This window comes from Sander vitreus, unplaced genomic scaffold, assembly GCF_031162955.1.
Source record: "Sander vitreus isolate 19-12246 unplaced genomic scaffold, sanVit1 ctg656_0, whole genome shotgun sequence".
Classification (NCBI taxonomy): Eukaryota; Metazoa; Chordata; class Actinopteri; order Perciformes; family Percidae; genus Sander; species Sander vitreus.
This window is the reverse complement of record NW_027595745.1, coordinates 1-9,565: the sequence shown is the minus strand read 5'-3', so window position 1 is coordinate 9,565 and position 9,565 is coordinate 1. Positions and strand designations below refer to the sequence as shown.

Sequence of the window (9,565 nt, the reverse complement as noted above, 5' to 3'; positions counted from 1 at the left end):
CTAAAACGGCGGAGGCCCATAGGAATGTTAGGAGGGGAGTTTCAAGTTGATCTCCTCAGGGAAGTGGCAGAAGAAGGGCAATCTCTAAATCAAATAGGAGGAATAGGATAGCGATAAGAAAAAAGCGAAGGGAGAAAGGCAGGCGGGCAGAGCCTAGGGGGTCAAAGCCGCATTCGTAGGGGGATATTTTCTCGTGGTCTGGCGCTATCTGGGGCAGTCAGAAAGAAACAAGGGCTAAGATAATAGCCAGGGCGGAGGTAATAAAAATTACAGTCGTAATTAGACTCATTATCTTTCCTTGGACTTTAACCAAGACCGGGTGATTGGAAGTCACTTATACTGTCTAATACTAGAAAGACTAGGAACCTCATCAGTAGATAGAGATATAAAGGAAAAGTCAGACAACGTCTACGAAGTGTCAGTATCAGGCGGCTGCTTCAAACCCGAAGTGATGTTCAGACGTGAAGTGGTATTGAATCTGGCGGGATAAGCAGATGGCTAAGAATGTGGAGCCAATGATGACATGGAGGCCGTGGAAGCCTGTGGCTACAAAAAATGTGGCGCCATAGACGCCGTCTGCAATGGTGAAAGGAGCTTCGTAGTATTCTATTGCTTGAAGGAAGGTAAAGTAAAATCCTAGAAGGATCGTAAGTGTGAGGGACTGAATAGCCTGTTTTCGCTCTCCTTCTATAATGCTATGGTGAGCCCAAGTAACTGTCACCCCGGAGGCGAGTAAGACGGCGGTGTTAAGTAGGGGGACTTCGAAGGGATCTAAAGGGGTGATACCTGTGGGGGGCCAGCAGCCTCCTAGTTCCAGGGTTGGGGCTAAGCTTGAGTGATAGAATGCTCAGAAAAATCCAATAAAAAAGAAGATTTCTGAGGTAATGAAAAGGATTATCCCGTACCGAAGTCCTTTCTGTACAGGGGGAGTGTGATGTCCCTGGAATGTGCCTTCTCGAATAATATCTCGCCATCATTGGTATATTGTTAAAAGGAGGAGGACTGTCCCAAGACCTATAAGTGTTGTTGAGTGGAAGTGGAATCAGATTGCAAGGCCAGATGTTATTAATAGGGCGGCTACTGCCCCTGTGAGCGGTCAAGGGCTGGGGTCGACTATGTGGTATGCGTGTGCTTGGTGGGTCATTATACGTTTTCCTGAAGGTAAAGGGAGAGAAGTAGTACGAATACGTAGGCTTGGATTATAGCTACGGCAACTTCTAGGAGGGTTAGAAGAACGAGTACTACAGAAGTAAGGACGGCTACTGCGGGTATAAGGGGCAGGAGTACAAAAGCGGCGGTAGCGATGAGTTGAATTAAGAGATGGCCTGCTGTAAGGTTGGCTGTAAGCCGAACACCTAGGGCGAGGGGACGAATAAATAGGCTAATTGTTTCGATAAAGATAAGAACAGGGATAAGAGGGCCGGGGGTTCCTTCAGGGAGAAGATGTCCGAGGGCATGGGTTGGTTGATTTCGCATGCCGATAAGGACTGTTGCTAACCACAGTGGCACTGCAAGTCCTAGGTTGAGGGATAGCTGAGTGGTAGGGGTGAAGGTGTAGGGAAGGAGCCCAAGCATGTTAGTAGTAAATAAGAAAATCATTAAGGAAGTAAATAGAGTGGCTCATTTGTGGCCCCCCAGGTTTAATGGAAGAAGGAGCTGTTGGGTGAACCGGTTAATAGACCAGCTTTGAAGGGCAAGGAGTCGATTATTTAGTCATCGACCAGAAGGCGTAGGGTAAAGGATTCAGGGGAGGGTTAAAGCAAGGGCTATGAGGGGGACCCCTAGATATACAGGGCTTATAAACTGGTCAAAGAAGCTTAATATCATGATCAGGTTCAGGCCTCTTTTTTAGGTTTTTCTGTACTTTGAGTTGTGGGTTCGTTAGGGTAGGCATGGGCCATTACTTTTGTGGGGATGATGATTAAAAACACTAGTCATGTAAAGACTAGGATGGCAAGCCAGGGGGTTGGGTTAAGCTGAGGCATGACCGCTAAGGGTGGTCGGGGGTCACCAATCTTTAGCTTAAAAGGCTAACGCTAGGCCCTGTTTAGCTTCTTAGCGAGGCGTCTTCAAGTATTAGGGCGGATCAGCTTTCAAAGTGCTCTAAAGGAACTGCTTCGACTACAATGGGTATAAAGCTATGGTTTGCCCCACAAATTTCAGAGCATTGCCCATAGAAGACCCCTGGTCGGGATGCAATAAAGGCTGTTTGATTAAGGCGCCCAGGAACTGCGTCTATCTTTACACCAAGTGCAGGGACTGCCCATGAGTGGAGGACATCTTCAGCAGAGACTAGTACACGGATGGGGGATTCAACTGGGATTACTATTCGGTGGTCTGCTTCTAAAAGGCGGAATTGGCCGGGGGTAAGGTCTTGTGTAGGAATTATGTAGGAGTCGAACCCAAGAGCATCATAGTCGGTATACTCGTAGCTTCAGTATCATTGATGTCCTATGGCTTTAATTGTTAAGTGGGGGTCATTGATTTCATCTATAAGGTAGAGGATTCGAAGGGAGGGGAGAGCGATTAGGATAAGAATAACCGCTGGGAGTACAGTTCAAATAATTTCAATTTCTTGGGAGTCTAGGATATATTTATTGGTAAGTTTAGTGGTGACTATGGCCACAATAATGTAAAGTACTAGCGTGCTGATTAGGAACACGATTATTAAGGCGTGGTCGTGGAAATGAAGAAGTTCTTCTATAACAGGGGAAGCTGCATCTTGAAAACCGAGCTGTGAGGGGTGGGCCATTAGTAAAATAAGATACGCGGGGGTTCAACCCACGACTCTGCCTTGACAAAGCAGTGTAATAGCTACTTTACTAGTATCTTATAAAGAAAGTGACAGAGCGGTCATGTGGTTGGCTTGAAACCAGCCTATGGGGGTTCGACTCCTCCCTTTCTCGTTAGTTTGATTGAACTTGGACAAAAGCAGGCTCCTCAAATGTGTGATAAGGGGGAGGGCAGCCGTGTAGTCACTCCACGTTTATCGCAGTCAGCTCTACTGCTAGAACTTCACGTTTGGCGGCAAAAGCCTCCCAGATAATAAATAAGAATATAATAACTGCGACCAAGGAGATGAGAGACCCAATTGATGAAACTGTGTTTCATAGGGTATAAGCGTCTGGGTAGTCTGAGTATCGGCGAGGTATTCCGGCTAGGCCAAGGAAATGTTGGGGGAAGAATGTTAGGTTAACACCTACAAACATGATTCCAAAGTGAATTTTTGTTCAAGTGCTGTGAAGAGTGTAGCCTGAGAACAGGGGGAATCAGTGGACAAAAGCAGCAACGATGGCAAACACGGCGCCCATGGATAAGACATAGTGGAAATGGGCTACTACGTAGTAAGTATCATGAAGAACAATGTCTAAGGAGGAGTTGGCTAGCACAATGCCAGTTAGTCCGCCCACTGTGAATAAGAAAATGAAGCCAAGTGCCCATAGAAGGGGAGTCTCTCATTTAATAGAGCCCCCATGAAGGGTTGCGAGTCAGCTAAATACCTTAACACCCGTGGGAATTGCGATGATTATGGTGGCAGATGTGAAATAGGCTCGGGTGTCAACATCTATACCAACTGTAAATATATGATGGGCCCAAACAATGAAGCCTAAGAGTCCAATAGCCATTATAGCTCACACTATGCCCATATAGCCGAAAGGTTCTTTTTTGCCTGCATAGTAGGCAACAATGTGTGAGATTATTCCAAAGCCGGGAAGAATAAGAATGTATACTTCTGGGTGGCCGAAGAATCAGAATAGGTGTTGGTAGAGAATAGGGTCCCCTCCTCCTGCAGGGTCAAAGAATGTGGTGTTTAGATTTCGGTCCGTAAGGAGCATTGTAATGCCAGCGGCGAGCACGGGGAGGGAAAGTAGTAGAAGTACAGCGGTAATTAATACGGCTCAAACAAATAAAGGGGTCTGGTATTGAGAAATAGCAGGGGGTTTTATGTTAATAATAGTTGTGATAAAATTAATTGCGCCTAGAATTGAGGAAATTCCTGCTAAATGTAGAGAAAAAATGGTTAAGTCGACAGATGCCCCGGCGTGTGCCAGGTTTCCAGCTAATGGGGGATAAACAGTCCACCCGGTACCAGCTCCTGCCTCAACCCCTGAGGAGGCAAGGAGGAGAAGGAAAGAGGGGGGCAGAAGTCAAAAGCTTATGTTATTTATTCGAGGGAATGCTATATCGGGGGCACCAATTATGAGTGGGATGAGTCAGTTCCCAAAACCTCCAATCATAATGGGTATTACTATAAAGAAGATTATTACAAAGGCATGTGCCGTAACAATTACGTTATAAATTTGGTCGTCTCCAAGGAGAGCGCCGGGCTGGCTTAGTTCCGCTCGGATGAGTAGGCTTAGAGCTGTGCCCACTATTCCGGCTCAAGCACCAAATACTAGATAAAGGGTGCCGATATCTTTGTGATTGGTCGAGAAGAATCAACGTGTGATGGCCACAGGTAGGATGGCTGAGTGCCCAAGCGGTGGATTGTAACCCCACAAACAGAGGTTCAAATCCTCTTCTTATCAAGCCCCGAGGTGTTTGACATATTAGATTGCAAATCTTAAGGAGCAGACTAACGTCTGCCGGGGCTTTCCCCCGCCTTTAGTCTCCGGACAGGCGGGGGAAAGTTAGATGGATGCTCGCTGGTTTGAGCGCTTAGCTGTTAACTAAGAGTTTGTAGGATCGAGGCCTACCTATCTAGGTAAGGCTTTAGCTTAATTAAAGTGTCTGTTTTGCATGCAGGAGATGTGGGGTAATATCCCGCAAGTCTTATCAGGGACTGAGGGATTTTCACCCTCGCTGAGGGCTTTGAAGGCCCTTGGTCTTGTGTTAGCCTAAGTCTCTTACCGCGTGAAGAATGCCAGGATGGCTGGCGTCAGAGGCAGTAAAATAATAGAGACAATTATTGCTATAGCTATAGGTTGAGAAAGAGGAGAGGCGCCGTGTCGTCAGGGTGTTATCCCTGGAATGTCATTTGGAGGTGTTGTTAGTGTCATTGCATGGGCGATCCGGAGATAGAAGTAAAGGCTGAGAAGCGAGGATAATGCGGCTAAGGTTGCTGTGACAGCAAGGCCTTGTGAAGCTAGTTCTTGTAGAATTAGTCATTTTGATATAAAGCCTGTCAGAGGGGGTAGGCCTCCTAGGGACAGAAGGACTGGTGGGAGGAGGGTTGTAATAATTGGTGCTTTTGCTCAGGAGATGGCAAGTGTGTTAATAGTGGTTGCTTTATTAAACTTGAATACAAGAAAAGCTGAAAAGGTTATAAGAAAATATGTTAACAGGGAAAGAAGCGCCAAGGGGGGCGAGAATTGAAGTACAAGGATTATTCAACCCAGGTGGGTAATTGAGGAGTAGGCGAGGAGTTTTCGGAGCTGTGTTTGATTAAGTCCTCCTCATCCCCCGAACAGGATGGAAGCCAGTCCTAGGACAATAAGGGTTGGTGTGGCAGGAGGATAGATTTGGAGTATTAGGGTGAAAGGGGCGAGTTTTTGTCAAGTAGATAGAATTAGCCCTGTGGTGAGATTAAGGCCTTGAATAATCTCGGGGAGTCATGTGTGGAGGGGGGCAAGCCCCATTTTGAATGCCAAGGCTGTGGTAATAAGAGCAACAGGGAGGGGATGTGAAATTTGTTGAATATCCCAGTACCCTGTAAATCAAGCATTGGTAGCGCTGGCAAAAAGAAGCGCAGCGCCTGCGGTCGATTGAACAATGAAGTATTTTGCGGAGGCTTCAACTCCTCGGGGGGAGTGGTCTTGGGCTATTAGGGGGATGATAGCAAGGGTATTGATTTCAAGACCCATTCAGGCAATTAATCAGTGCGAACTCGCGAATGTAATAGACGTTCCGAGCCCGAGGGTAAATAGTATAATAGCCAGAGTGTATGGAGCCATACAATAAAGGAAGGTTATTATCCAACATGTTTGGGTCATGGGCCCAAAAGCTTAATTAGCTGACTTTATTAGAAAGTGGTGTAGTGGAAGCACTGAGAGTTTTGATCTCTTTAGGTAGGGTTCGAGTCCCTTCTTTCTAAGGAGTTGGGGGGACTTTAACCCTCATAGTTCACTCTATCAAAGTGACCCTTTGCTTCAGGCACAACTCCTCGGCTAGGTTTGAGGGGGTAGGCCAGCAAATGAAATTGGGAGCGCCAGGTGTCAAATAACTAATGCTAGTGTTAGTGGAAGGAAATTCTTTCAAATTAGGTGTATAAGTTGGTCATACCGGAATCGGGGGTATGAGGCTCGTACTCAGAGAAAAACGATTGAGAGGAGGGCTGCCTTAGTTATAAGATTGATAGCAGTAAGTTCAGGAATAGCGGGAATGTGAGAGGCCCCTAGGAACAAAGTTGCGGAGAGTGTATTTATAAGTAAAATATTTGCATATTCTGCTAAAAAGAATAGGGCAAAGGGGCCTCCGGCATATTCAACATTAAACCCTGAGACTAGTTCGGATTCGCCCTCAGTTAGATCAAAGGGGGCACGGTTAGTTTCTGCTAAGGTAGAGATGTATCATATTGCGGCGAGGGGTCATGCTGGTAGGACTAGTCAGACACTTTCTTGGGCTACGTTAAAGGTTTGTAATGTGAAACCTCCTGTAAAAATAACAATGTTTAGGAGAATTAGTCCTAGACTGACCTCGTAGGAGATTGTTTGGGCTACGGCTCGTAAGGCACCAATTAATGCGTATTTAGAATTGGAGGCCCACCCTGAGCCTAGAATAGAGTAGACTGCTAGGCTTGATAGGGCTAGTAGAAACAAGATCCCGAGGTTAAGGTCAACGACAGGATACGGCATGGGTATAGGGGCCCAAAGGGTTAGGGCAAGTGTGAGAGCAAGTACAGGGGCTAGAAGAAAAAGGACAGGGGAAGAGGTGGAAGGGCGAACAGGTTCCTTAATAAAGAGTTTAACACCATCAGCAATTGGTTGTAATAGGCCGTAAGGCCCAACAATATTTGGACCTTTTCGTAATTGCATATATCCCAGTACTTTCCGTTCAAGTAGTGTTAAGAAGGCAACAGCTAACAGGACTGGTACGATAAAGGCAAGAGGATTAATAATATGGGTCGTGAATATTAAGACCATAGTTAAGGAGAGGATTTGAACCTCTGTGGAAAGGGCTTAGGTCTTTTGCAATTACCAGTTTCTGCCACCTTAACATACCGTTTTCTCCGGTGGGTGGGGGGAATGCCCTCTTGCCTATTTTAGTTGTTTTCATTAGGTGAGGGTGAGGCGTACTTAAGGGAGGGGCCTCCTCTTCTCGGTCCTTTCGTACTAGAGAAGATCATGTCATAGATAGAAACTGACCTGGATTACTCCGGTCTGAACTCAGATCACGTAGGACTTTAATCGTTGAACAAACGAACCCTTAATAGCGGCTACACCATTAGGATGTCCTGATCCAACATCGAGGTCGTAAACCCCCTTGTCGATATGGGCTCTAAAAGAGGATTGCGCTGTTATCCCTAGAGTAACTCGGTTCGTTGATCGGCACTGCCGGATCTTACTGGTCAGAAGTTCTGTTAACTAGAGCTGGGGCTCATAGTTGTAGGAGGGGTGCTCCCATTCCACGTGGGGGTTTTTTGTTTCCCCGCGGTCGCCCCAACCAAAGACATTAGGACAGGGTTCATTTGGTTTAGTCCTTTATTGAGGGGTGTTTAGCATGATCTGTCTTGTGTCTAAAGCTTCATAGGGTCTTCTCGTCTTATGTTACCATTCCCGCTTCTGCACGGGAAGATCAATTTCATTGACTAGAAAGAGGAGACAGTTAAGCCCTCGTTATGCCATTCATACAGGTCTTCATTTAAAAGACAAGTGATTGCGCTACCTTCGCACGGTCAAAATACCGCGGCCGTTAAACTAATAGTCACAGGGCAGGCGGGACCTCTTATTTGTTAAGTTCTACAAGAGGCGATGTTTTTGGTAAACAGGCGAGGCTTTATGTGTTTGCCGAGTTCCTTCTCTTTCTTTTAGTCTTTCCTTGGGGGCAGGCCTGTGTGGGGTTAACGGTTGTTTTTGAATGTTTTTCTAGTTTTTTAGTCTGTTGTTCAGTACCCTCTTTGTTTGGGGCCGTTAAGGTTCGGTGGGTTGTCCGTTCCGAATTACACGCGTGCAAGGAGAGAGGCGGAGGCTCTCTTATTACTCATATTAGCAGGGTCACTCCCATGTCGGCATGGGACGGCCTGGTAGAACTAGGGGGATAAGATTTGGTGATCAGAATAGGGGGGTTAAGAAATATATCTGAGCTTTAACGCTTTCTATGGGGATGGCTGCTTTTAGGCCCACCAAAATATTGTACCTTAAAATATATTATGATCTTTACCCTCCTGTAAAAGTTGTATCTTGATTCAAAGGGGCTGTACCCCCTTTGACTAACTCTCTTGGCTTCTTAGGGGTATCAGGAGGGGTAAGGCTGAGGTGAATGAAGAATCCGGGAGGCTGAACTTCTATCCAATTCCCAGGCAACCAGCTATAACTAAGTTCGGTAGGTCTGTCACCTCTACTCAAAGCTCTTCCCACTCTTTTGCCACAGAGACGGGTTTGCCCTATTTAATAGGCTGTCTTGGAGTAGCTCACTTAGTTTCGGGTTGTCAAACTAAAGTACGCTTTGCTTGGGGCACACTGGCTAAATCATGATGCAAAAGGTACGAGGTTGGATCTCTGCTTCTTTAGGCTTCACTGGATTATTTCATTTCTCTTTCAGCGTTCCCTTGCGGTACTTTCTCTATGGCTCCACAGGCCCTTTTCTGTCACACATACTTAGGGGGAAAAATGGTTTGTTTAATACTAATATTAGTGTATTTAGGGGTATTAATGTTGGTTTGTTGTTTCTGGTTGGGGGGGGCTAGCTGTTGGGCATCAGAGCGACCCGATTTGCACGGGGGCCTTCTCAGTGTAAGAGAGATGCTTTTCTGTTTCAGCTACGCTCTGATTTTTCCAAGTGCACCTTCCGGTACACTTACCATGTTACGACTTGCCTCCCCTTCGCTATTATAAGGTTTTAGTTATTATAGTTTGTTAGGCTTGGGGAGAGTGACGGGCGGTGTGTACGCGCTTCAGAGCCAATTTCAGCGGGACGCTCTATTTCCTGCTTACTGCTAAATCCTCCTTCGGACATACATTTCAGTACATCGTTCGTATTTCCTGCAATTAGGAAATGTAGCCCATTTCTTCCCTTCCCATACGCTACACCTCGACCTGACGTTTTGGGTTGTACCAATTTTGCTCACTATTAAACCTTCACAGGGTGAGCTGACGACGGCGGTATATAGGCGGGTAAAACAAGGAAAGGTGAGGTTGAACGGGGGTTATCGGTTCTAGAACAGGCTCCTCTAGGGGGATCTAAAGCACCGCCAAGTCCTTTGGGTTTCAAGCTAATGCTCGTAGTTCCCAGGCGGGTAGTGAGTGTAGTGTACTACCAATGTTTATGGCTAGGCATAGTGGGGTATCTAATCCCAGTTTGTATCTTAGCTTTCGTGGATTCAGGATGTATAAAGCCACTTTCGTGATTGAACTTCTCACCATCGGGTGCGTATAACAGCTTTGAGGGCGTTCGGCTTTAGTCTTAG

General features: G+C 46.2%; 1 non-coding gene and 1 pseudogene across 1 annotated transcript; both read right to left on the bottom strand.

The window, feature by feature from the left end:
• Positions 1-2,830: 2,830 nt before the first annotated feature.
• LOC144514660 (NADH-ubiquinone oxidoreductase chain 2 pseudogene) lies at positions 2,831-5,906 on the bottom strand (annotated as a pseudogene).
• A 3,020-nt stretch (positions 5,907-8,926) lies between these two features.
• Positions 8,927-9,565, bottom strand: LOC144514662 (18S ribosomal RNA; the record flags this gene model as incomplete). The annotated part of the gene is made up of 1 exon (XR_013501503.1): positions 8,927-9,565. It is a non-coding gene; the product is annotated as an 18S ribosomal RNA (ribosomal RNA).